The 27949-nt window shown below is 46.6% G+C and overlaps 1 long non-coding RNA gene across 1 annotated transcript; it reads left to right on the top strand.

The window, feature by feature from the left end:
- The first annotated feature begins 3605 nt into the window (after positions 1-3605).
- On the top strand, positions 3606-8828 carry LOC130536816 (uncharacterized). The gene is made up of 2 exons (XR_008953476.1): positions 3606-6718; positions 6931-8828. It is a non-coding gene; the product is annotated as an uncharacterized LOC130536816 (long non-coding RNA).
- Positions 8829-27949: the final 19121 nt, after the last annotated feature.

Below are 27949 nucleotides of genomic sequence, written 5' to 3'. Positions count from 1 at the left end.
TATATGAGCTTCTTTTTATGTCCTCACGTCTCGTCCAGCTGTTCCTCTAAACCATCCACTCCTCGTCAATTTTAGCACTAGCGGTAAAGGAGGAAAGGCCACGCCCACTTCAAACTTCTGACCAATCACGTGACAGTTCTCGAGAGCAAGTCCCAGGAACTGAACTTAGTAACAAATGGAAGCGAACAGGTGATTCTGGCCCATAATGGCTGAGATTTCTTCATGTATAAAAGCTATAGAAACAATTACAATTCAAGAGGAGTCGTATCTTCAGCTCTGCATTAATAGTCTAAAAAGGCTGGTGAGAAGTTCTCCACTGCAAACATCAGGTTGTAACCCATCTGTTCCCCCCTGCGGGATGTTGTCTTTCACCTGTTGCTAAATTATTCATTCAAGATGAAGATCGTGGATGACTGACATAAGGCCGGAGCTCATTAAGCCTGAATCTGACATGCATCACTTTGAGTGCCTCCTCTGATGTCGCCACCAGCGCACCACAGATGGAAGGCCCGGGCTTCCAGGGAGGGCCGTCGGTCTCGTGGCGGTTGAGGTCATTTTATCGGGGAACAATGGGTTTCTGTCGCTTTGTGTGGCGGCGTCCGGAATACAAATGGCGAGAATTGAAGAGAGCCAGAACTGAACAAAATGGATTTTTCCTCTACGGCACCACAGAAAACACCCGTCCAGAGGGGTCTTTGTAACATTACGGTATTTAGAAGACGTGGAATTCTTCGAGTGTGTTGGTCAGAAACACGGAGCGGCACTGTGACCCGCCCTGGAGGAGGACCCGGGTCACATTTACAGAAATATCGTGATCTTACGTGGACAAAAAGGCAGCCGTTAATAAAAGAGACGCCCCACGTCGTGAACTCTGGGACTGACGGAACCAGTTTGTGGAAACATGAGGCCATAACGAGTCTCCTCCACGGGACCGCCGTGCTCGGCAGTCTTTGTGATGAGGTGAGGGGCTCAGACATCCGGCGGGAGCGACTGGCCGAGCCGCTGCCTCTTCATGTAGAAAGTAGCCATTCGAGGAGGCTGATGATTAGGATATCTCGCGAGCACACCCGACTAGGGGAAGACCCCCCTGGGTGGGCCAGGAATGTGCTGGAAGGGTCCTGCATGTCATGAGGCCTGAAGATTCCCAGAGGAAGAGGATCCTGCTGATGGGGAGCACCATCTGACCTTGCTGCCCCAGTTAAAAGGAAGATGTGGAATGGCCTGACGGATGGAGGAGGGGTCATTAGCAGAGCGTCTTTCCCAGGGTCCTTCATGCCTTCTTCATTTGAAGCTTCTGTCTTCATTCTTTCCCCACTGTGAAGGTTCACGCTGTTGATTCTTGGAAAGGGTTTCCTTCAGTGCATCCTTCCCCGTCCGCAGCCACTGATGACAGGAGGAAGCCTTCACATCTGCTTTTGCCTGTAGACGTAAGAGTTTCTCATTATCGGACGACAAACAGCGCCTTGCTAAACCGTCACATGCGGAAACCTGATAAAATGCCCCTTTACAACTCGTGGCGGCGAAAACGATCATGTCCCAGCGGCTACGCTAATGATCCGTACTCATTCCAAAGTGTCTGTTATTGATTTTTATGTCGCGCCCCCGCATGACACAGACACAGGAGGCGCTCTCGTGTGCAGACAGAAGTGTGCACGTGCGCGGCACACGCCTGCGTCACGTGGCGTGTGAACACGTCCTCGGGTAACCTTGGGGCTGTGATGAAATGTAGCCTAGCATAGCTTAGCTTGAGAAAGATCTCAACAGTTCTGGTGTGTTACTGTTGAAATATGAGCACAAATATGGTTGAGTTCGACGTGGTTGAAGAGCCTCAGTGAACATTTAGGAGTGTTTGTTTTCCTCCGCGACCGTCTCATGGTGGCTTAAACGATCTTAGCCTAAATAGCGGCAGGCTTTTGCTAATCTAACTGTCCTTCTCAAATGGGTTCATTTAACGGTGGAATCGTGATAAATGTGCTAGAAACGGCGCTGCCTGAGATTTAACTTCTCACTGGAGTGAAAAGCCTAAATTTATTTTACCAGATCTCAATATCGTCATTTAGTTCTTAGCTCCCTCTCTTGGTTTCCCTCTAATCCTTTTTACTCCCACACTGATGGTTGGAAAGAGGAAGGGGGGGGGGGGCAGAAATTGTGAGGGAGGGTACGGATATGGAGGGGAGTGCAACAGTGAGGAGGAGGGTGTGAGACTGGGAAATGTGAACGTCAGGATGAAGACTGTGAGCCGGAGCAGCCGAGAGAGCGGAGGGAGCAGGAATGATGGGAAGACGTGAGGGAGAACGGTTGAAAGCGCTCCTCGCCCGCCCATTTCCACTTTGGCAAGATGCTCTCAGCCTCCGTAAAAAAGCAGCAGAAGTGACATTTTCCTGATTATGAAACCATCTCAGAACGCCAGCGCTGTTTCCCAAACTGGTGGCTCATCCATGGGAGAAGAATCGCTATCCTTACGGGGACCAAACATGCACATTTCTGCTGCCAGTCTTCATTTTTATTTCATCTCGTTGTATAAAATTCTCCAAATCGTCCTCTTCACAGCAGGGTTTGACCTTGAGCTTGGGTCTCAATGCCACATGTCGGCCTCGCCGTTTAGGTTTAGCATAAACTCGCTGCATCGTGTTGCAGCACCAAGGTTGTGGAAGGCAGCGCGACAATAAGCTGCATAAATCATGTTAGCGGCTCCGGTACTGAACAATCTTGATTTATTTCTGGGAAATACAGTATTCATTCTGTTCAACTCTATTCCCGTCCTTCCATTTTTGATCCTGTTCTAGGGAATTTTCTACAAGTGCTTGTGTAAATATATCCTCTTTCGAGGTCACGAAACTGCGGAGCCTCGTTATAACTCAGGCCACGCCCACTTCGCTGTCTTGTGAATGGCGATGGCAGAGCCACCGCCGCCGTGTTCTCAATGCATGTTTAATTGAGTGAGACTGTCGATGATGCTCACGTGTTGAGCATGTGTGGACGGCAGACGGTGGGGGGTGTGGGGGGGTGACATGTCTGACTTAACACCTGGGACACACAAGCCTCATCACCGGGGCAATTAGCACACAGGTGTCCTTCCAGATAGACACTCATTACACCCCATAAACAACTGTTCCATTTGGCTCCTGGTTGCTTCAACATAGCATGCTAATGCACACACGGGTGACGCACGCTCAGCCTTGCATGTCAGCAGAGGTTACGAGATACCCACATGGTAGGTGAAGGTTAGCATAGCGCTCTTGTGCATACGAGCCCTCAGACGGGACGGTTCAGAGACTCCTCAGAGCCATATCGCCCACAGCACAACCGATCTCTGCGGGCTACACGTGTGAAGTTGCCCCATTAGCACAACCGGGTGCGGGAATTCTAGGAACCTGCATCCCAGGTAGGCTGCGGGGGCCCTCGGGTAGAGTTTCAGTGGGTGAACGGTGGTGATTTAAGGACAGAGGAGGGTCGTGGAAATGTGGAAACGTCTTTGTTTGAGGCCAAAACTGTTTGTGCACAGAAACGTGAAAAGAACCGTCAGACGGACAGTCGTCATTCTGATGCACTCCGAAAAGTGCTGAGTCACTGTTGGCGTGAAAAGTTTAGCGCGAAGTCAAGTTGGCGCTGCAAGGGCATCTATTAGTATGCATTATTAGATGGGAGAGATTTTGGGTTTGTGCAGAATGCAATTTCATTTCCAGTGTCGCCCGATGAAAATCAACCGAATCATCGCACGGGCAGGATTATTGAAAACAGCTTTCTTTTTCTCATTTTTCACTATCCAGAGGAGGAAAGAAAAAAAAAGAAAGTCAAATGGCATTTATTATTAAGTCGACACGACTAGGCTAGGGATAATGGAAAATTGCTCATGAAAGCCAGGAAAATTACTTGAATAGAAGAAGAATCGGGGCTGGATGTGGCTCGGAGCCATTACAATAGTATAGAGGCAGAACCAAGAGAGACTGCAGGGTGAGAAAATGAGTGGGCACAATTGAAGATATTGTGGACCTGAAAAGTTCGATTTTAGGGAGGTTGGAGCGGGAGAAAGGAGGGCACGCCATCCTGAAATGAACAACTCTATTTGGGTCTATATTTGGCCCGCCATCGACAGTGGGTGCAAGTTAATCCCAGGTCTGTTTCATCCTGCACCGGCGCCTTCAACCTGCGTCCCTGGCATAAGGCAGAGTCGCCCCCTCCCGCCTGCGTCGCGCTTGGCCAGCCTCCCTCTCGCAGCTTCATTTTGTAGCTTAATAAATAACGGAGATCTGCTTGCTCTGAGGGGCGTCTGCACGCCGTGCACCTGGACACCCCGCGTGTCTGCTGGCAGCCAGACGCGAGAGAGTCCGCCAACACAACTGACACAGCTAGCACCCCCCCCCCGCCGCCGCCTCCCACACCATCGTGCTCAGAAGAGACGGGCGTTTTGGCCAGACCAAGACTCAATAAACTCAAGAAAATCCATGTAGCGGCGCAGAGTTGAACTGTTGTTGCTCCTCCCCGACGGTTAATATCACAAACAGGATTCTGGACTTTCTTCACCATCTGTGAGGTGTTTTTCTGTCTTACACTTGTTCAGTCTGCTAAAATGAAATAGAAATGCGCTCCAGAGGTCCGTATCAGTGGATGCGTTGGGAATTAGAATGACTCGGTAATGGAAAAGCTTTGATCAGCCTTGAATCAAAGCATTAAAGCGGTCTTGCCTTTTGGACCCCGGGGGCGAACGGAGATCATTGAGGGACACGCGATGAATTGCCTTCCCTCCAGCAGACGGCAGATATGTGGAGACACGCTGCACCCGTGTTTGACTAACCCTTCGCTCACTTCTGCCGCAGCAGGAAGGAAACTTTCAGACTCCGTCCAGAAGGAGCTGGGAACGCTGAGCGCAGCCAGGAAGCGTCACATTCAGCCGTGGGCATGAAAGAGCAGCGCTAAAATAGAGAAGCTGGAGGACTGAGGAGGCTGTCAGAGGGTTCGACTTCCAAAACACACCACAAACAGGTTCACAGGGAAAACCACCTCTGCACGAGCTGCCGGACATCACCAAGCTTTACTCCTGTCCCAGCTGCACCATCGCCATCATCGCCGGCGCCGTCTGATGCAAAACTAATCCGTTAAGACTGAAAATGTGCTGATAACCAGGTAAAACGCAAACCGGGGGCTGTTTTGCTCGGCCGTTCCCTCATTTTCCCTCATTTTCCTGCTGACCAGGCATCGGTTCTCTTTAATAAGATTCGTTCATCTTCCCTTCGTGCTCTTTCTGCTTGCTTCTTTATTGGATCACACTGCTGGCGGCTATTATTCCCCACGGAGACTATTTACCTACCATTTAGGTAATATTACACTCACTTTGTATCAGTGAGAGGCAGCAGGGTAGTATATTAAATCCTGCAAGATGTTTTAATAACCAGGCTGCACAGACCTGCTCACGCCACCACGAGGTGTTTTAGGATAGAAAACCATGATGAACCAGGACCTGATGGGTTCCTTCAACACTTGAAGAAGATGAAGAGTGTGAAGGGGAAAGTGGCCTGATGCGACCTCCTCAAATGACCTTTGGACTCCAGGAACGTTGGCCTCTAAACAGCATCATCCCTGGCTGGTTGGTTCATTTTGACAAACCGTTGCTTCAGCGCTAGCGTTTGCACGTCCCCCTTCTTCAAGGCGAGCGTTTTCTTGTCCTCCCAGGCTTTTGCCGACGTCACGGCAGATTTCCTGATATCGTTAAGAGGAGCGATTACAAACTCTTTGTTCCTTCGTTGTGGTGAGTCACACAAATGCAGCAAATCAGGCTGAAGCCGTCAAACTGCCACCAACGATGAGATAAAGTTTTTGGGTTATTTTTATTTTCTAAAAGAATGCTTTTCCTCTGCACTCGTCTGTCCTTTGGACATTTTTCCCAGCAGCCTCATGGCTTGTCTGTCTGCTCTTTATCAAACCACAGACATGCTAGCTTCTTTTCTCCTTGTGAGGGCGGAGGCTTTCTTCGTCGTTGTTATTCACTGCTGATGTCGGACTCATTCATATTAAGCGACGGCTCTTTTGTTCACCCGTTACTCAGAGTTCCACGGTTTGATCTTTGTTGGTCCATCACTCCTGAGCGGTGGCAGCGAATTAGTCTGCGGTGCCTTGTTTTTGTCGCAGTTTAAAGCCTGATGTGCATCAACAATCGCTGGATGCTGCCGGTCCTGAGGAGGTTCTGTTCTTAATGCTGGAACACAGAGGTGCCTGTGTAAATATGCAGCTGTACTCATCCTCTGAGCTGAGCGTGAGGATAATATGAAGACAAAACAAGGGGAAAGGCCTTTATAGTGCTGAAGTGTGAACTTCCCTTTGGTGTGAGCTATAGGTGTGTGTCCCCTGGATGAGCTCCAGCCGCGGCCTAAAACATTGATCAAGAGAAGATGAATGAATAGCAAATGTCATTGATCAGATGCTGAAGATGCTGTAAAGCACAGAGACGCCTGGTCTGCACGCTGTCATCTGGAACTCAACAGCAGGGAGCAAATATCATTTGTAGGTACTTAAGGTGGCTCCTCTGTTGTCAGGGTAACGATACACTTGCAGGTTTCTGTCCTACGCTTGAGTTTGGCCAATTGGAAAATTTGAATTTGCCACTTCAGCAATGAGTCTGTGAGAGCCCCCCCCCCAGACTGAGAAATGCCATGAAGAAAAGAAGAATTGATATCGACTGACGCTGCTCAAGCTATTAGGATCAATCTATACATTCTGATTTGTAAGTAATCCTCCAACTATGACGATTGATCGCTTCACTTGTCACTTGAGTTAAATATAAATGTAATGGAAGCCACAACAAGATAATAAACGGATTTTGCCAACTCAACACAAGCAGTCAAAGATTAGAAGCGATAATAATAAAGAACATGTAGCCTTGAGTTCCACTTATGAACCAATCTTCAACGAGTCTTTTCTCCTTTCCTCCTGTAGCACCACCCCCGTCGCTGGGTCATTCATCTGAGGTTATGGTGCAGTAAAACACACTCGGCTGCCTCCACTGACCCTGTCCACCACCATAGATCTACATTACAGACCCGCTCCTGCACGTCTGCATGACGGATTCTCTCCTCCGACTTCTTCGGCAAGGGCAGAGCGCCGAGTTTCCTGCAAAGTTTTCAAAGGGGTGTCACAAGGCCTTTAACTCACAGGTTTTTCCATTTGTTTGTGACGGCGCCACAATGTGGGGCTTCATCAATAATGAAAGGAGACGTGGAGATGCCATCTTCTTAGGGAATCTTTACAGTTGAGCTCATGTGGCGGGGCCTTGATGATGAGGATGCAGATGTCCTTCAGCCCAGCCAAGGAGCTCTGATGCTCTCACATTGATAATTTTCTTATCACTTAAAGTTCTGACAGCCAAATTCAGTCGGCCCGCAGCGTCGAATCTAAAGAGCCTTTCCTTTTATTAGCCACTCTGTTCATTGCTTAGCGACCCCTGTCGGGTTCTGTCCAACAGTCCACTGCTTCCTCGAGGCCCACACTTTATGAGCAGGTATCCAGCTCTGCTTTTGGATGTTGAATTAATGGCAATAGAGGATATTGATGGGTTGCACCAGGAATCTGTCAGGATTCATTTCGGCGGAGGGTCCAGTGATGCCTCCGCTCACCGACGACGTGTGGAGTTATTACCTCCTTGTTATGGGTCGGCCTCTCGCTCTTTGCTCTGCCCCTATATCTCCCCCTTCATCTGTCTCTTCTTATCAGTTTATCTGCTGCAAGAAGAGGAGGGGGCGGGAAAAGGAAAGAGAGGGAGCGATGGAGGGCGCAACAACATCTCAATACCAAGTAGCCTTCAAAGTCTCAGCCACAGGAACAGCAAACCCACCCCGACGCTGGCGAGGCCGTGCTGGACTGTATCAGAGGTGTCAGACGAGTGGCTGACACGAGCCGTTGGACCTGTGATGGGATCATTTTAGCCAAGTCTTACTCGATAGGCCTCAGTCCTACCGTGACATTTACTGCCTAACTGGGGCTTTTTGTAAGACTGATGGAAAAAAAGCCCCCAGATTTTTCTAACAGTCCACAATAACCATGAATTAAGAATATATATCGTAGTTCCTGTCTTAAACGAGGTGTTTGACCCATTTCTTATTCATGTATGAGTGGTAAAAGCATGTAAACGGTGCCGGTTTTTGCATTTTAGGTCTTTAAGATATTTGAGCCAAAATTTTACATCTGACAAAGAAAGAGGGCTCGGAGAGGCTCCCAAAGAGAAAGTTGGTTTAATTAAAACAGAAATTCTTAAATACATACTGTATTAATGCAGCCTGACACAGACAGTTCTGAACTATTTTCATGACTTCCGAATTCCCTCCATGAAAGGATTCTGTTTGCACTGATGTGAAGCCATTCTAAGATGTTATGGTGATGCTGGTGCATTTACAGATAACACTTTCATTAAGCTTAAATAAATCAATTTAGGAAGGCAAAATTAAAATTACCCAACTATGAATAATTTGAGGCGGTTGCGTCTTGGCAATCTGTAATTAAAGTGAAATGTAAGACCCGTTAGTCACGGCTCATTAGAGGCAAGAACCCTGCTGGAAACGTTACTTCAGTCCAGGGTTTACAAGTTCAGTGCATCTGAACACGAAACGTGCTCGCTGGAGAGGGTATGGCAAAGTTTTCTAGGCTGTTATTTTTTTATCGCGATAACAAAGATGATTATCAGTTGATTTTCTTCCTCTAAGAGAGGATGAAGTGTTCCTTTAATGCTCTCCAGTATCTCCATCTAATCCTAACTCTAAATTTCATTATTTCTTGTCTCATGTATCAGTGGCCGAACATCTATCAGGGTGAGATTAAATATTAAAACCATTGTAAACACAGTGAGGCTCAGTGTTTTCTAATACCCAGGGCCTTGCTCTGACTCACCCTGGAAGGAGAACTGGGCAATAAAGTGCAAGGACATTGCCCCCCGCCCCCTCATCCCCGCCCCTCTGCCCTCCCACCACCAACATCCTCCCCTCCCCGCTCACAGCGAGGGAAATGATGCGTTAAACACGGTCGAGCAAGTCGCTCCACAAAAGGGTGGCACAACAGAGGGGAGATACCGCCTGTAAAAAAGAAGAAATTACAGATAAAACGGAGCATAAATGTTTCTTTAACCCCGGCTACAGCACCGCACATCAGTCTTAAAGGACTCGGCTGCATAAACAAGCGTTTGGAGCCTCCTCAGAAACATTTAAGATGGACTAAAGGGCAAAGATGCTTTGCTACACTGTAATTGTTTTTCAGTGGGGCGCTGATCAGCTAACTGTCCTGTCAGAACTAATAATCATTCTACCTATAGTTATCCTATGTGACATTTCCTGATGAGTGGTGCCTTTTGTCGATATGCAGCCGTGTGAGGTGGAACCTTTGAAGTCAACCGTCCAACATCGGGACACATCGGCACCAACATCACACACACCTCCAGCGAGGCCTTTACGTCAGACCTGCATCACCTCCACGCACGCTTGCCAACGCGAGTGCGAGCCGCCTGATCTGCGGCAAAAGACGCAGCCTTTGTTCGCTCTTTTTCTATTAAACATTGCACAAAGAAACAGATGAAAATCTTAATTGCCCCGAGGACAAAGTCATAAAAAATATGTGCGATGCTGTTATTCGCTGTTGTGTTGAGTTTGGCCCAGGGGCCTTCAAAGTCGTCGCTCAGCAGTAAACAGGCTGCATTATTGAAATTGTGCTCCGGCGGCACTGGGGCAGCTAATAAACCTGAGCGTGGAGGAGCCCGGCCAACACCGGCGCCCCGTTCTAGCCCACTCCCCTCACCGGTGGCATAAAGGCAATAAAGATGTCACCAGCTGCTCGTGCCGATGCGCCCAACCTGAGTCAAACCTGATACCAAAAAGACCTTCCATTTTCAGCGAGCCCCTGACTAGTTTGGTCAGATTATCTGGTGCCTCCAGATGAGACCGGAACATGAAACCTTGCGGAGAGCACTCGCGTCAGGGTCTATTGATTTAGCAGGCAGCCTCCCGCTATACTCAAAGCCCATCCCAGAAGCAGGCGCCGTCACCGCTCCACTGCACCCCAATCATATTTGTGCTTGATCACATCCCAAAGAGCTTGTCCCCTCGGTGTTTAAACCCAATATATACAGTCCTGGTTTGGAGGCTGACCTTCTCTCCTCAGGTAAACTGCAGCCGGCAGGTGGAGAGCTGTCGTTTCATCCTGGAAAACGGAAGTGTTCACTACAGAAGAGCCAAATAATGGCTGGCACCAAATAGAGACATGAATGTCAGGAACTGCACAGCACTTGTCAAATGAATATTCACATGTTTTAAATACTCAATAAAAGCATGTGAACATTAAAAGCATCTTGTTTATTAGAGGGTTTGAACAAGCTAGTGCGTGGGAGGCTATTATAATTGAATAATTTTCCAGTGAGTCATCATTCAACCCACTTTTATTATATTTTCTTTTTATATGAGCCACAAGTCTGTGCGGTATAGCATGAATTTACATATTCTCCTCTCCAGGATGCATTCCTGTTGTTGTTGTTGTGCCTGTCGGCATGCAAACGCGAGACCGCGTCGCCCTGGGAAACAGTAGACTTACCTGTGGGCTACGAACAGGAGATTTGCAGAAAGTTAGCTGAGGCTGTCTGGAATGTTCAGCATCAGTGAGCTTCCACCATGGAAACTCCTCAGAGACGCAGCCGGATATTCCTCCTGTCTATCCACCAGCCCTGAACTGGCATTATTTAGCTTAGCGCTGTCTCAGATGGACTTTCTCCAGCCTGCTTGTCTGCTGTAATCCACTCGCACAGTCATTCTGGCTTTAAATTCAAGGATCATGTCGGCAAATATCAGAAACTTCACCCATTTCTTTCCCTCTTCGTGCGTCCTGCCTTTTAGCAATCTCTGAAAGGTTGGGACCTTTGTTGGCCGTCTTCCTCGGGTGAATCCATTCTGCTGGCTCCCGAAAAACTATCAATGAAGCATCGGCGCCGCTCCGTAATGCTGCTGTTAAATGGGGCATGTCACAAACAGACTTGACCCTGGAAAAAGCAATTGATTGATAGATGCTGGGACAGATTAATGACACGCGTTATTCCACCGGGGACCGCCTGGCAAAAAGACATCTCCGGTAAACTGCGCAGCTCGCCATTCTCTCCAACACCCCCTGCCCCCTTCCTCCCTGTCAGCCTGCATCTGGCTGGTGTTGCAAGTGATTGATGGCAGCTGTCAGTCCGCGATCCGCTCCACCTCGTCAACCCTGTCCGGTGCAACTTCTGCCTCGGTAAGAGTCCATCTCCCACTCCTGGCAGGTTTGACAGGGTAGAGCCACATCGAATTTAGGTCTCATCCGCCCCGACAACAATGGCCGTCCTCTCCTTCCTCCCCACATCGCACTGACAGAAAACAGGCTCGGCAGTGGGACGTGCATTTATTTTGATCATCAGCTGAAATGGTAACTTAAAGAAAAGGAGGCAATTTAAAATGTCAAGCGTGCAGAGTAGGTGACAACCAGAGTTGCTGATCATTACGCAGCAAATGTGGCTTGGCTGCAGGTAAATTGTCCAAAATGATGACTAAAAGGCTTTGAATGTCAGTAATTAATGAGCGTAAGTAAGACCGCGAGACTCGACATCTACATCAAAGAGCGTAGCGTCGCTTTAATTTCGCTGGCAGAGCCAGGAAGCAGGCCTCTGGCGGCGTGGGGGCGTGGGGGCGTGGGGGCGGGGTGGGGGGCGCTTCTGCTTTGGAGGTGGTTCACTTTAAACGGTCTCAAAGTAACACAGGAGCCAGTCAAGTCCACGTATTTCCAAGTTTAAAATCAGCCGATGCTGGACAAAGCACCCTTTGGATGAAAAAAGCATGTCATATAGCACAGCTACAACATGTGGTTTACACATGAAAACATGAACGTACTGAATATTCATGTTTATGGGCAACACACAACGCAACAAAGTTCCAGGTTAGAACTCTGCTTTCAGTGAGGATTTTTCCCATTTCCCTCGTGTCCGTGCTGCATCCAAAGAGCTCAGGTTGAAAGGAGACGTGCATGTGAGCGTGCATGTGTGCGTGTGTGTGTGTGGTGGGTTGTGTTCTTGCCCTTCACCCAATACCTACTGAGCTGGGCTCAGGACCCCTCGTCACCCCAATTAGGAATAAGTGGCAGCCGAAAGTGTAATAACACACATATATGCAGACATATGCACATGAGTTATAACATGCTATTTATCCAGATATGCACATCTAAACAGAAAGAAACAGCAGATTGTGGTTGTCCAGCAAAGACACTGACCAAAACGTGTCTCGGTCACACATCTGAAACAATAATTCAGGGGAGCGTGTAACATAAAGGCAGCCGGTTCCTGTGGAGGCGGGGCAGAATTCGCAAAGTTCGCTATTCATCTTTGGCTGAAACTTATCTCACGGTGGACGCGCGTTGGTGGCGAGATGCAGAAAGACACGAATTAGTCACATATACAGAATGGCAAATGTCCCATTTGGGACGCTGCTCAGTGCATTTCAGATCAGTCGCCGCAGGCTAGTGTGTACGGTAAACAGATCCCAAAATAAAAGCATCTGTTTGGGCGCTGAAGAGCGCCGACGCCCCTTCAGATGACTCTGGAGCTCCTGCAGGTGTGAATCACTTTATGCAGAGGTTTGCCTGTGGGAGATGACATATGCTGCTTTTAATAACGGTTTTATCTCGCTCGGTACGGATCGTGCTGAAGAGTGAAGTTGCCGGATTCGCCATCTGCTTTGTGTGAACGCGGGCCGCCTCAGCCGGGCGAACCTTCGGGCGGCCAGCTGCCTGGTGGCAACGAGCCACAGGTCACGCATGGAAAGGTCAACCTCTGTGCCAATCTGTTCCCCTTTCTCAGGCGCTCACGTGCAGCACATCCATGTTGTTACCGCGGTATCAGCCACGCCGCTCAAGAGTCGTCGACGGCAACAACGAGGCTTCATTGAGCGTGATGAGTCATGAAATTGATGATTGATGATTATGCGTAAACCACGTCCGTAAACTCCACCTGAGCAGGCTAGCACAAGGGCCCGGCTGTGATTAATCTGCTGTCTGGAAATGGTTCTGACCCAAATATGCACGGGCGAGTCGTGTTATCGTATATCTGCGTTTGAACCAGCTAAAACAATGTGCATGTGCACACGCAGGCTCCTCCTCGTAACTCTTGTCACGGGGGATTAAAAGCAGGAATATGGTCGAGGAATCCAATAACCCTGCGCAGCGAAGGGAGAACATGCAGCGTCTACACCGCACAAACAGAAAGTGTCAGCAGGAACGGCCGTGGCTGTAACCTCGACAATGGCTATAATAGCTATTAAAGGGGGAATCATGGCGGCTTTGTCCGCCGGGATTAGCACATCTCATCTCTGTGCATCTGGAATCACCATGCCGTGCTGCAGTATAATCACAACAGATGCTAATCATTCTCAACACAGGCTAACAATGCTAACGGAACGACATAATGAAGGGAGTGGGATTACAGTGATGTTGCTTCATCCACATCGGGGCCGTTCGGAAAAATGCGGCAGTTGTGGAGATGGTTGGTGATCATTAGAGCGAAGAGCGACCGCTACGTTTCCTCGCTAATCTAAACTTCTTTGTTTGCGTCCGAAGCGTTTTCTGCAGCCGACATTCAAGATTCAAACGTGAATAAATCTGCCGACACAGAAGGTGGTGTTTGATGTTCCTCTGCCCAGCTGGAGGTGGTGGGCTCAGCAACGGCCGTGTGAGTCGTTTAACGGGAGCCTGCATTCAAGCGACATCTTCGATTTCATCTTTTATCTTTTATCATTTATCGTTTATCAGACCCAGACCCAGACCCAGACCCAGTGTTCTGTATTCAGAATTCTAGGGTGCTTTTTTATTCCTTGACTGAAGTATGAGTGCACTTATGTTGCTATTACGTCCTTGCCCACACAGAAAACTTTAAATTTCTTTCAAACTTAAAAATCTAAGTATGAATGCAGTAATATTCCACTTTGAAATGAAGTTTCACTGAGAATCATATTTTCATATTCCATCATCATAGTCCGAGAATCACTGGAGGCATAAAATAAAGAAAATGTTGTGCACACATTATAATCCCCATGCTCATTTCATGGGGAACATGTGCACAAAGTGCCTGGATGTGGAAAATCACCAATGTGGACTAATTATGGTCAAGACGGCCTGATTTAAATTTTTTATTCAGGATCCTGAACATGAACTGGAGGCTCGCTGGTTAAAAAACTGAAAAAGAATTTCTAAAAACCTTTGAAAGCGACAAAAAAAACCCCAAAACTCCTGACCCAGATTTGAGCAGCAGCCTTTAAGAGCAGCGTGTGTTTGGGCAGTACTTTTCCTCCAACTCTGCTGTGTAAACAAGTGCTCTGCAGGGTTTAGTTAGAGGTTTTAATCCCGGCCATCGGTGAATATAAAGGTCAGAAGATCCTCTCGCTCACACAAAATAAGTCGGATCACAGCTGCGGACAATCGAAGGCATTGTTTGATCAGTTTGATCAATTGATTCTATTCATATTCTTTACACAGATGTCTTTTTTCTCCATCTGGATTCACTTTTAACAAATAAAATTCTCTTTTCCAGCTAAAGCAAAGATGGTGCAGCTCCCTGTACTGGTTCACTTAATGCATAAATTAGAAAAGGTCATGTGTGAGGCAGGTTCACAAACACAAGTAAACATGTTGATTCATCTTTTTTTTTTAAATGTGGCTGTTAGATGTTTGTCCTAGTCATCATTGCGCTGCTCACAGGTGACTGGACGAGTGAAGATAAAGCCTTTCCTCTTTATAGGCTGATGTTTCCATTAATTAGGAGGTGGTCTCTCTGGTGCAGATAACTAGTATGTGTGTGTGTGTGTGTGTGTGTGTGTGGTGTGTGTGTGTGTGTGTGGTGCGTGTGTGTGTGTGTGGGAGAGAGAGAGAGAGAGGTTTATTTGACCATAATAACATTCATTTTGCACGTGACATTCAGACACGCATGTTTTGCCGCTTCCTCATCAGCAGGAAGATTTCAACTCCGATCACAGGAAGTGATGTCATCCTTGTCCATGTAAACCAGGTAGAACAAAGAATCTTGTTGGGGGGGGGGGGGGTTATTAATTGGAAATATTGGTGAATCCAACGGCGCAGATTAGTAATAGTAGAACTGTTGATGTATTTGTCTTTGCTCTCGGTAGCGCTCATTGTTTCAATCCATGCCTGTATATTAAAAGGAGTGATTATCGCTGTTGCTAGATCAATACAAGCACATCTCTGGTTGTTTTCTTCCCATTTTTTCTTGGATCTTCACTGATGTGTCACAGACTGGACAGATGTGAAACACCGCGCTCTCAACGCTCTAATTCTGTGATTGTTGTGATGAACAGATGAGTCGTGATAGTGAATTTAGAGTTCCAAGAGCACCATAGTTATCAGTCTGTCAGTAAATGAACAGCTCACAATTCAGAAACGGCGGCGTTTGGCGGTGGAGCGGCGAGGCGATGGGATGTGAAACACTGCTGTGTACACTCTTCTTCTCTGTATAAGTCATTTTTATGTAAGCTGGGCTTCAAAGGAGGCTAAAATCTTTGTTCTTCTGACTGTAAGCGGCGGCAGAAACGTTGGCTAATACGGCTCTCCTAGAGCTCGAGAGCCACACACAAAACTAAAAATCAGTATTATCCTTCTTTTCAAGCTCTTAACGACAAACAAGGAATTCTTTATAGAGCTTGCAGAACACACATCCTCACATTTCTATCTTTGGGGGGACTTACGTAGGCATAATAACTACCCAGCTGGCTCCTAACCCCTGAGCCCAACCATCCCAACTAATCCCTAACCCTGACCCCCACCCTCACTCAAACGGACCCAATACTCTCCTCAACCTCAGAACCAGGTCGGAACACTCAAATAGTCCTTTGAAGTTGTGGGGTCCAGAGAAATGGCCTCACTTGGCTGGTAGAATGAGGATATTTTTGGTACTCAATATCTATTAAATGTGAAGAAACTCTCCCCCCCCCCCCCCAAGCGCCCCCCACACACACACACACACACACACACACATGCCCACACACAGTGCAGTATTGAATAACAGCCTGATTTAAGTGCCCATCATTGTCCTAATTGGTTTCCTCTGGCTCCGCATCCTCCAGCTCTCCAACATTCCCACTCCCAATCTCTCTGCCTGCTTCAATTCTCTGCATTCTGATTCACGTGCAACAAGAAGCTGTTTACATCCATCATTTTCTAATACTTCCACAATAAATAACAACAAAGCTTTTCCCCGGGTGGTGACGGCGGACTGAATCCTCCTCTTGAATTCCCAATGAAGACTTGAACATTCTGGGCTGCCATTTTCTTCCTTGTGTTGTTGATGTAAAGGAAGAGGAAAGATAAATTACATAAATAAAGGAAAGTACATAAATAAAGGCATTTACACTCGCTAGACATTACACAGCTCATCGGGCAGCTGTTGCAGATGTGGGTCGGATGGATTCGACAGTACAAGGACTTTCATTTTTTAATGTAATCAGATTATATATTGTAGCGTTCTTCAAACATCTTAATGTTGTGACACACAAGCACCCCATTAATAGTTATACACAGGAAACCAGATGTGGGCCAGGTGTGAAAATAGATTTTCTCTGGGTCCGGGAGGGCGATGGCATGCTGCAACCCCATTTAGTAGCAGTGACAGTGTTTGTACACAGTGGACTTCCTGCACAGCCGTCAGGGTTTCGTGTTAGATTCGGGAAGACAACATCTGAGTCTGCAGTGGAGAGCTGCAGACACGCTTCTGCTAGAGTGGAAACAACAAATAAAGCTCAGTCGAGTGTTTCAGAGAAGCCCCGGCACAAACCGCCTCAGTCAGCAACGCAGCTGCAGGATTTGCAGGAATGATTACAAATGTGTTGTAATTTCAACGTGCGTCCTCTCCGTTCTATCATCCTTTCAGCTTCAGCATGCTGCCGTCCACCACTGGCAATTATTCAAATGCACACAAATCCAAGATCTTTTCATGGCTTCTTATTTGTGCTAACTCCAAACCAAGCTTTTGTCTTGTTAAATCTGGGTCAAAATTAAGGCGTCAGCCAGCAACAGTGAGCGCACGGACCTTATCTAGGACACAGAGACTCTCCTCCTTTGGGTATCAGGTGATTGACATGAAGTGGAGCATAACATATTGAGTTCACTGATGTAAAAAATACTTTGAGCACACTAAGAAAACACAGACTCAGCCAACAACAAACCTAAATTCAGGCTCTGGGTTTGTTGTAATGGATTAGTTCTGTCTGGCAAAAGTTTTTTTGTTCAATTTTGATACGATGTGTTGACAATGGATGGAAGCAACAGAGAAATCCCAGACTATGGAGTCACAGTAACCAGCTAAAGCTAACAAATCCAGATTTATGAGTGCCGTTTGGTTAAATACACATATTCAGACTGCATCACAGTTTGGATATGAACTCTCATATCCAGAATGCTGCACCCCACCTGAGCGTCTTGCGTCTTTGTTGCACCTGTACACGGTCTCATGTCTGAAACGGGATAAACCGTAAGTATCCGTGACATTTGTAATCAGGGCCTCATGCTGCAAATGTGCCCTGAACTCTGCGTCATGTAATTAGCAGCTCCCTCTGCTGCTCTCCTCTGCAGCTCTGACATCAGTGGAAGCATCACAGAGTGTCTGGAAACCCAGCAGTGACTCAGAAATGGCCTGAAGCTCTTCAGAGCAATCAAGCGCTTGTCAGGTATGAATGCAGATATTGCCCCAGGAGGAGCAGCAAAAGAGACATTAAAAGTCTATATATTTGTTTTTTTGTTTACGTTTGCTGGATGGCCTCAAATGAAAAATGTCTTCGTGGCTGGATGTACGAGTGTCCCCAATGGATTTTTCTTTTTTCCGGATCAAAATGAGGGAGCACGGAGCCGCTGTTTTAACACATCAGCCAGAGCAGAAGACGCTGCTCTAATTACGCATCACTGTTGAAGATTGTAGTTTTGTGATTCCGGCCTGGCTCGCAGAGGAGGCGTTTTAGAGGGAAGGGAACCGCTCAGAGCTTGTTTTTTTTAATCATTTTCCTCGCCATCTCTGAGCTGAACATCTGCAGTGATGAGTGGCTGTCAGTGCAGATGGCATCACCATTGCTTTATTCAGCTTTACTGCTTTTTTTAATGAAACAGCACAGTCCAACTGTTGCTTGGGTGACTATTATGGTGACTATCTATCCAGAAAACCACACTCAATATGACCCTCAGTTGCAGCTGAATGCAGACTACAGATGTTTTCTCTGCTACAGTGATGTGAGGTTGATCTTTTCACTGCAAACGGTCGATTAAAATGTAATCATCGGGCGTGCAGCAAAATGTGCTTGAGGCTTTCGCCATATTCATAGCTTCAAAAAGTGCTGAAAATTGTTTTCCAACATATATGCAGGTGCAGATGTATCATTTCTATTGTGTGTGACATCGTGGAGCTATAGAACATAGAGTCTGCCTCCTTTTTCTCCATCTAATTGGTCATATTTTTATGCATATAGACTCTCAGTCATGATGAACCTTATTTTTCTCCTTTTTTCCACAGTTCCTCCAGGACTGTAGTGCTGACAGAGTTGTGCAGACTGTGTAAAGGTGTGCATCTGTTAGCCTGCGCTGTCACACTCGAGCGCTCATCCTGTGTAGCTGGACACATCCAAAGACACCTGATCTCCAGCAGCTGAACTCATTTTATCCGTCCTGAATTAGCATCAGCCCTTCAGGGTGGAAACAGGGAAGGTCACTGAAGCAGCCACTGTGGCGTTTAGCTGACAACTAAAGGATCTCTGTTGTTTGTTCTTCCTCACTGGAATATTTTCAGAAAAGAAACAGAATCATTAATCGTCTACTGAGGCACAAATAAAACCCTTATAAGCAGCAGAGTTAGCACACTTGAATCAGACACACTTTACTGTTTTGGTCTTAAAGATACAAGAGCTTTGTGAACAAAATCCATGTAAATAGTGTCTGTTTATCAGACCTTCAACAATGTTCACAGTTTACAATTGTACAAAAGGTTCAAAGCAAAATAGGATCATGTCATTTTCTGGAAAATAAATAAATAAATAAAACAAAATAATAAATTCTACATGAATTGATCTGTGTTGGAGCAGTTAGACAGTCTTTTGGACAGAAAAGTCATATAATGTTTGTCATTCACGTAGTGGTGATGCGTTCAAACTCAACGTGTACCGGAGAACACAAACACATCAGCGCCGTGTTTATAATCTGGGTCCAGCTGTAGGATACACACCCCGTTCATCCCACCTTTGGCGATAGGTTGACAATCTATCTTTGGACCGTAGAAATAAACCCGAATGCCATCAGAACAGTTCTCAAGGAACCACAGCCGGAACCATCGCTCCAAGCGCCCCCCTTTAAGTTCCTGGTCCTGCTCAAGGTTTCCTCCTATTATATGGGAGGAAGTTTGTTTGTTTGTTCGTTTGTTTAGAAATACATTTTAGTATAAGTGGAAAGACCAGGTCCGCTAATGGACGTCGGTTCTTGGTTCCGGTCAATTCTCACCCAGAATTATGACATTTATCAAAGGAACGGACGGAAAAATGGACATATTATCCTGGAGGAGTTGTGCAGACACCAAAGTATCAGCTTCGCAAGCGAGATGGACGCCGACAAATGGTCCTGACTGAGTTTATTTATCATCGGGACCGACGCGCCTCCAGTTAAAGTAAGAACCAATATGCTCGCACTTTTCATTCTTGATGGGCTGATGAAGGACGCGTGTGTGGGTTTTGTTGAAACACTTGTTGTGGCGTAGATGCTGGTTTAATGGTTCTAAAGATCCCTACACAGGGGTCCATTCTGAGCAGGTGCGGCCAGATCATTTAACCTGAAACCTCCTCCATCGCATGCTGCAGCCCCATTTAGGAGCGGTGAAGGTGTTGGTGGACACTGGACACGGGGCTCATGTTAGATGGAGAGCTGCAGACACGATTCTGCTGCAGCGTGGAAACAACACATAAAGCTCAGTCAAGCGTTTCAGAAAACTGCCTCAACACAAACGCAGCCTGCACGTTGGCGTCGGTGACGCAGCTGCAGGAGTCGCCGCAATTTTAGGGTAATTTGGCGCGTAGCACGAAGGTTCCGGTGGTGGTTCCGTGAGAACCTTTCTGCTGGTTGCTTTATGGTATCGTCCTTTTGGCTTCAGCGGTCTGTCTGATTTGGACAACACGTGTCCAACACATGTCCATTAGACGTGTGTTGGACGTGTGTTTGGTAGGTGTCGGCGCCATGTGGAAGCCGCAGCTTGCTTTGTAACACGTGACTCCACTCTGCATCAATAAATTGATTTAAGATTTGACAGCTTGTGTGATGCTTGTGTATACATATACGTTTTTATACACTACATGCAAATATTGCTTGTCAGTGCCAGCATGTCCTAATGGATTTCTTTGTTGATCTTTACATCTCATTTCATAAAGGTTTAGCCAAATGCAGATCAAATGAGCAAGGCTGCACCTTTGAGCCACCATCCGTGACCTCCGTGGTCTCGGACACGTGCGCTCCCGGTCCGTGTCCTGTCTACATGCTATAATATGATCTATAGTTTGTATGACTTTCCCCGTAATAGCTAACGCTAAAGCTGCTGATTTTAAGGTCAGAATTGGGGAAGAAGAAAGAAGTCCTGTTCATAGTAACTTTAACTGCAAATTTTGTGTGTCAAAGACTGGAGGAGGAAGTAAAGCCAATTAGTTTTATATCTGTTTGAACTCCACTGAGCAGATGCGTCCTGGGGGGAGAGACAGACTTGTCTTAAATTTCTTCTCTTCCTCCTAAAGCAGAGCAGACAGCCGTGGAGACGCATCCATTCCTGCACCGACTTCACTGGGTCGGACAGATGGGCGTCTGAGTATGAGCAGTTCTCTTTTTCCCTTCTTTTAAGCGTTCGCCTTCATAATAAAACGTGTGCCGCTTAAAATTCTGCACTGAAATGATTCATTCGGCTTCTATGAAGTTCTCGGACCAGCTACTGATTTGTACATTTAAGTTGTAAAAATGCTCATTTGTAATCAGTTGATGCTTCAGAATAAGTTTCAGTTCCAGCAATGGTTCCCAGCTTCACATAGAGAACAATAGCTCACTGAAAACGGGCATAAATCCTCCAGCGCGACCTTGACTGCACAGCGAGGTCCGATCCCGGATCTCTATCGCTTGTTGGACTCCTCCAGCATCTCCTCACTTCCCACTAATGGCTTTATGTCATCATATATTCCTCAGTGGAGTGTATTTAACTATATTCAATTGCATCTCATTGTTTTCATCTTTAATGAGCTAAAGTATAGACAAATGGATTTTATAATCCGACGATCAAACCACCATTTAACTTCAAATATCAGCGACTGGAGCTGCTCCTCCTGAGGTAGCTATTCTTCCCTCGTCTGTCCTCTGTCGCCGAGCCTCTTCCTCTCTTCCTCTCTCTCATTTCAAATAGCAACGGGGCCTTCTTGCCTTCCTCAGAATACCCCTCTAACATAATCTATAGAAAGTCAGCTGGTTCTTTGCACTGTGCAGGAAATTTTGATTCTGACTAAATATCAGGGTCTCATTCAAAGCAGCCAACTGTCTTTTGGGGGGAGCTTAGTGTTCAGCTGCTGCTCCATCATGATACAGATGGATTTATCTGTCTCTGCTACCTCTGCAATAAGCAGCGTCCCTGTGAAAGGCAAGCTTATTTACCTCACACACACACACACACACACACACGTGCATGGAGGCACTGCAGAACACCGTCGGGACACTCCTCACTGCTGTCTTCTGCTGTGGAACATAACAAAGCTATGGTTTTTTTTTTTAAAGGGTTTTTAAAAATGCACGTTTTATCGGAGAAACTAGTTCATGTACTTTAAAGACATGAATGCATTAAATAAGACGCAATAAGATTTGTTTTATTAATACAATCTAACCAACTCTGAGTTTTAATATGCGTTACTGGCTACGCTGGAGCCCCAAAAACGGGGCTCCCGCTCAGTTTCATCAGGATTTCCATTTGTTATTGTGAATATTTTTTGGATATTTTTGGTTTAACAAGATCAATCAGTTTAATATTCAAGTTTGCTCAACTTGTTCCCATTTCCACGTAATGCCGAGCGATAAAACACCTTCTGAGCTCAAGAGAGAATTCTGATTCAGAGGAAAAGCGGTGTTCAAAGACACATGAAACCATAAAAGTGTCAATAGTTTCTGGTGACACATTTAAAAAGGCTGTTCACCCCTCCGCTGTGGTGGCCCTCGTTCCTGACTTATTCTGGATTTTCTTTCACGTATTCCTTAAAAGTGAGTTCAAAATGATAGTTTCTTCTTAATTATCTCTATCATTTAACGTAATTGCTGTAATATTCCTATTTAACACAACTACACTGTGGGTGCAGGCGTGCAACCTGCTGCTCCACCTCAGGAACATGGACGGTCACCAGTCCACATCTGCCAGGTGCTGATTGGAGTCTGTAGCCCGTTCATCCAGCAGAAATATCTTTTTTTGTTGCGTAGAAGTGGACCTTCGTTGAAACCGCAGCCGAGACCTTGGATGTATGAGATGCTTCCGCTCTGGCCCACCTGTGAGTTTATCTCCATTTTCGCTCTGTATAAAGGTTTTACCCCCCCTTAAATGTAGAATTTAAGGAAGAATACTGTTCCAGATCCAGTCCACCAACACCCCCTGAAGGATTAAGGGATGATCCATTTTTAACCAGCCCGCCCGAATCAATAATACATCCAAACATATGAAACATAGCGACTTTGCGTCGATGTTTGTTACCTCTACCTCACCTCTTGCTGCAGCCGTCATGTGTGAAATGAAAGAAAAGCAGAAGATTTGCTCGGCTACGTGCGCATCAACCAAAATTCATTACTGCTACAGAAATATTTATATAAGCAGAAAGGAGCGTTGGCCAAAACTGACAATGATGAAAATTGACTCTGCTGAAGCTGGTAATTATATTCCAAGTAGGTACAACTGAAGAGGCTTCAAATTTAAGGTGCCAGGCACATTTTCCGCGTGCTAACGTGGCCGTGGAATAGAGCGCGCGCACTTCACGGTGTCCCCTCCGCTCAGACTCTTAAAGGGTAATAGTGTACAATTATGCATAAAAGGCTGCACAGACACTCCAAATATTTTATCTGTAAAGACAATCGGATTTAATGGGTGGATTAAACAAATGATAGCAATTATGGCTGTCTCGGATGGAATTTCGCCTGCAGTGATGCGGGGAGGCTCAGTGCTGTCGCTGATAGAGTCATTCCACTCGGATCTTAGGGAATTTTTCAGCGTTCTTAGCGAGTCAAAGTGATGCTAACTGTCGCTCTCTTGAATGGCCAGATCTGGCGTAGCCATCATCATTATGTCAGAAGTGAAGTTTCCCTCACTTTTTTGAATAACTTGGTACCAAGAGCACAACCCGACCAATCTTGATGTCTGTTGTCGGGTGAATGCGGGGGGGGGGGTGCACCTCATTCCTTGTCTGCCTTCAGTGAACTGTCTTCCAACTCTTTCAAAGAAGCAGAGAGGATTAACGGAGGAATAATCAAGCAATCGTGCTTTGAGTTGAACCGCAGGGGCCGTTCATTTGTCTCCGACTTGGTTTTATCAAGTGCAAAAGTCCAGCAATTACGTTCCGCCCGACCGTCGGGAGATCAGGAAGGAAGCTACTGTAATCCTCACCCTTCTGCTGCGAGAGTGGCGTCTCCTCACATCCACACCAGAGTACCGTCTCAGTCCTGCGCTTGTGGTGAATCTCGGCCGCCGCGTTGGTATTTTTTTGTCCGTCAAGGGTTGCATTTAATTAACTGGCAGAATGTCAGTTCCTGTGAGTCAGAAGGTTTAACATCTGGTCATGTGACTGCTGCTATTAAACTGCTCCAGCATCATCATTACTGTTAATCCAAATGACACCTCTGTTTCATTAACTGGTGGTTTAGCATTGAGAAGCTGTTCCAGAGGGCACCCACGGTCAGTTCTCCCTGTGATTGTGGGTTTGGATGGACGGCACTCCCATGTCCTCTTCATCACTAATGCGATGGACCAGGCAGCGCCGCTCATAATGCTGCTAATGGAGTCCGACTTCAATAAAGAGCCAACGTTGGTCAGCTTCTACCGCTAATTTGAAAAAGGCCGTGGCATGAAAAAGGCCGCGCAGAGCCATCTGGAGCTGTCGCCCAGTGGCGGTCTGCATATGTCACTGACAATAACTGTATCAAGGACTATTAGCAGCACGAGGAGCTGCGCAGAGGTCGTTTGTTCCCTGTTTAGGGTTGGATTTGCTCACCCCTTAAATCAAATCAAGATTTCGTCTTCCAAAAGGCACAATTTCTGTCTACATGTGCTTATTCGGCTCAGCCATAAAACACAACTTGATGTTGGACTGTGGTTGTAATTATTGGTCAAATCAGCAGGCGGGAATCTGTTTTTGCTGATTCAGGTGTTAAAAAGCAGCATGAATTCATATCGCATCTCCACGTCTGTTAATTGGATAAAAAGGGAACGCTTGTTTTGCTAATTGGAAAATGCCGACTACACAATCTCAACCATGCCCGTCTAATGAATCATTGTAGAACTGTAATAATGTCGTTATTACACAGTAAATTTTCTCTCCCGATGCTATGGCTGCAAAAATCTACATTGTTGTTTTCAAGGCACTGGTGGGAATTCAAAATCTGCCGGCCCTTCCGCTCCTCTCAGGCAGGTCACCCTTTAAAACACAGAACAAACCCATTCGGAGCAGGAAAATGTGGCGACGCGCAGCATCTGCAGATGAAGCCGTGCGCAGCTTTACTGTGTTTTCTTTTGGCAGCGTGTGAGGCCTGATTATTGCACTGAAACCAGGAATCCTTAATCCACACGGCTCTCAGAGGAAAAGAAAAGCTTTTCGAACAATCCCCATTCTTGGAGCCTGCGGTGAAATCCAGCGATCAGTCAACCCTGAGCCCCTGAGCCTCCTGGGGGCTCGGGACTCAGGCCAGTGTTTTACAATGGCACCAGCACACCGAGGACGAGGGGGGTGAGGGAGGGGGGAGGAATGAGCAGGAGATGTGGCAATTGTGATAGAGACAGCCCGAATCTCCAGGGATGAAACTACCATAACACACTCTGACATAAAAAAGTGTCTCTGAATGGGTGCAGTGATAGAGATGAGTTCCATGGCTGGCAGGACATGAGTGGCTACACACACACACACACACACACACACACACACACACACACACACACACACACACACACACACACACACACACACACACACAAACAAACATGCAGGCTACACATCTGCACCAGCCGCCCGTGTGTGGATCTGCCTACCAGCCCCTGCAGTGGCGACAGCTTCTTTATGAATAAAAACTCACCATCCGCATCTCTGAAGACATCAACAGAAGCTCTCCAGGGACCGGCGTCATCATTTCAGAACCGCGCTGAAAAAACCCACTCACGCCGCTTTGCATAATCTGGCTGTTGTATGAATGAAGCGCAGCAGGCTCAGCAAATCAGCAGCTTGTGGGAGGGGGGGGTGAATAAAGATTGATAAAGCGCAGTAAAATACAATCAAGAGGTGTGGAGGAATGTGGCTGTGATTTGACATCATTTCATTCTGTTTCCACGTCGGTCATGATGACTGAGTCAGGCTTTTGAAGCATAAACATTGAGTTCCGCCAGCGTGCTGATGCTGCGTGGTTCCCAGGGTCCGGGCACTGACCTCGCATTTCTGTCCCGCTCGGCCTGACCACTCCGAGAACACAGTCGGCTGTTTATTTATGTTTGTTGACATCGCTTCCGTGTTTGTGACTCAGCAGTCGTGTGAACTGGATGGTGTGAGAGGAACCCCCCACCCCACCCCCCCGTGGGACAGATTCTAAGGGGCATTTTTCTGTCAATTTCTTGCCATGGATTGAAACTTCTGCTCGAGTGTAAATGGGGGGGTGGTCAACGCTAATGAGATCCTCCAGCAGAGGGCAGTGCTCTTTCGACCTCAGCGCTCTGCTGGACTCCCTGGTTGGGTTTCACCCCCTCAACTCACCCAGGTTAACAGATAATTAATGACACAATAATGACACGATAAATTTAATCATGCCAACACAAGCAAAAAAAAACCTTGGCAAATTTCACTTCAAAATAAAGTGTGGGAAAATGTATGTGGATTAGATAAATGGAGTGTTGTTGTCAAAGCTATGTATTATTCAGCCCTCAACATATGAAACATGCATGAATGCACATGCGGTGGCCTCGTTATGTGACACGTTTGCAGTTAAATACTGCGTTCGCTCAGAGAGTTGGAGAATAATGATCCCAATCTATGTCTGAATCTATCTCGGAGCAAACGATGGCGAGCTCCAGCGTATAGAGAACATCTGCTGAGCATCTGCCCTCAAGTTGGGAACAAAGTTTGTTTTCTAATGATCACATTGTTTCCTGCCACAGCGCTGCAACGCCTCATCAGTCAGGTTGCAGCCATGACCTCACAGTTAGAACCAACATTCACTCAAACAGAACTTTCTGCATATATGCATATATGTATAAATATACAGTATATACGGTATATATCCCATAAATCCAACAAACTTAATCAAAGCAACTTAGTTTAGGAAGACATTTGTCTGGAGGGTAATTAAATGTTCAGTTCAAATGGAGACAAAGTGATATAAATGATTGGGCCTTTTGCTGAATATCCATGTCTTATATATTGTACATCAGCTCTATGCGTCACTACAACACACTCACACACACACACACACACACACACGCACCAGAACATGGCGTTGATCTCTGCGTCGCGCCTGCAGCGGCTGACTCGGGTCAGATTCATGTAATTATGGCTCATCAGGACTTTTATAGTTGGACTTGAACACCGGGGACAGCAGAAGGCCAAGCTCACTGTATTGATTCATATTGTATTTGTGCCTCAGTTACTGGATTTTCTACTTCTACTTCTCTAAGGAGACTAAAAGTGTCGATACCAAAGCTGACAAGGAATCGAAAAGCTCATCTTGGTCCTAGTTTTTGCTCTTTAAGGGGTGTCTGGGTAAAACACGCCGCTGCCACACGACTGCGTGTTGACAGTTTAAAGGCTAAGCAGCATTGTCAAACGTAGTAACGGAAAAATGGGTCCAAAATGCTTTTTTTTTTTTTTTTTTTTTTTTTTTTGGCTGCATGTTGCTGAGTGAATTTCTGCTGCGTTTAACGTGATTTGCCCTCAAAATGGACGCCGCCTCTCAAAGCTGAGCGGCTGTTTTCGCACCACTCTGCGTGCAAATGTGAAATCATTTATAATAAAATTTTAAGCTGCTGGGAAAGTTTGAGGGTGTACGTTTTTCCTGCAACTCTGCAAGAACAAAAGCCCGCTATGACATCTGAATACTCCGCTGAGTCGGCGAAACTCTTTCACACTCCTCCAAAGTCTGAAAAGTAAACAAAAGGAGGCGAACATATTTGGAATGCCATCTGATCTGAAGCCAGCTGGGGCGTCGGACGGTTTTGCCATATGAAATGATTGAAGCGCGCGGCAGCAACAGGCTCAGAGCTGGATTTTTATACAGGTATCTATGTGCTGAGGATTAGTTTAGTGTGAGGAGAGCCTACGGCTGCGAGCGGATCCCCTCACAACTTCGGCATCATCCTCGCCGTCTGAGGCCTCGCCAGAGAGAAACGTCTGAAGCCATCATCACTGAGCCGGTGTAACATGCTCGGTAATTTAGCATCGCCCTCAGAGGATGTTAAGGGAAAGATTTACACCACTGTTGTGTCTGGAAGGCTAGCTGCCAGATTCAGTTGAGTTGTAGTTATGGACTCCAATATATGTGTGCAGGATACTGTAAATAATCACTCTCTCAACGTACCAGCCAAGAGGGTGCATATATGACTGGGAAGCTTACAAAGAGCTCTTTTAAGCTTATTACCTTGCTTCTGGAGTCACCGTGGCAACTAATGCCAACTCTTGGAAGTGACTTGAAG

This window comes from Takifugu flavidus, chromosome 13 (assembly GCF_003711565.1).
Source record: "Takifugu flavidus isolate HTHZ2018 chromosome 13, ASM371156v2, whole genome shotgun sequence".
In the NCBI taxonomy this organism is placed as follows: domain Eukaryota; kingdom Metazoa; phylum Chordata; class Actinopteri; order Tetraodontiformes; family Tetraodontidae; genus Takifugu; species Takifugu flavidus.
This window is presented reverse-complemented; position numbering and strand designations above follow the sequence as displayed.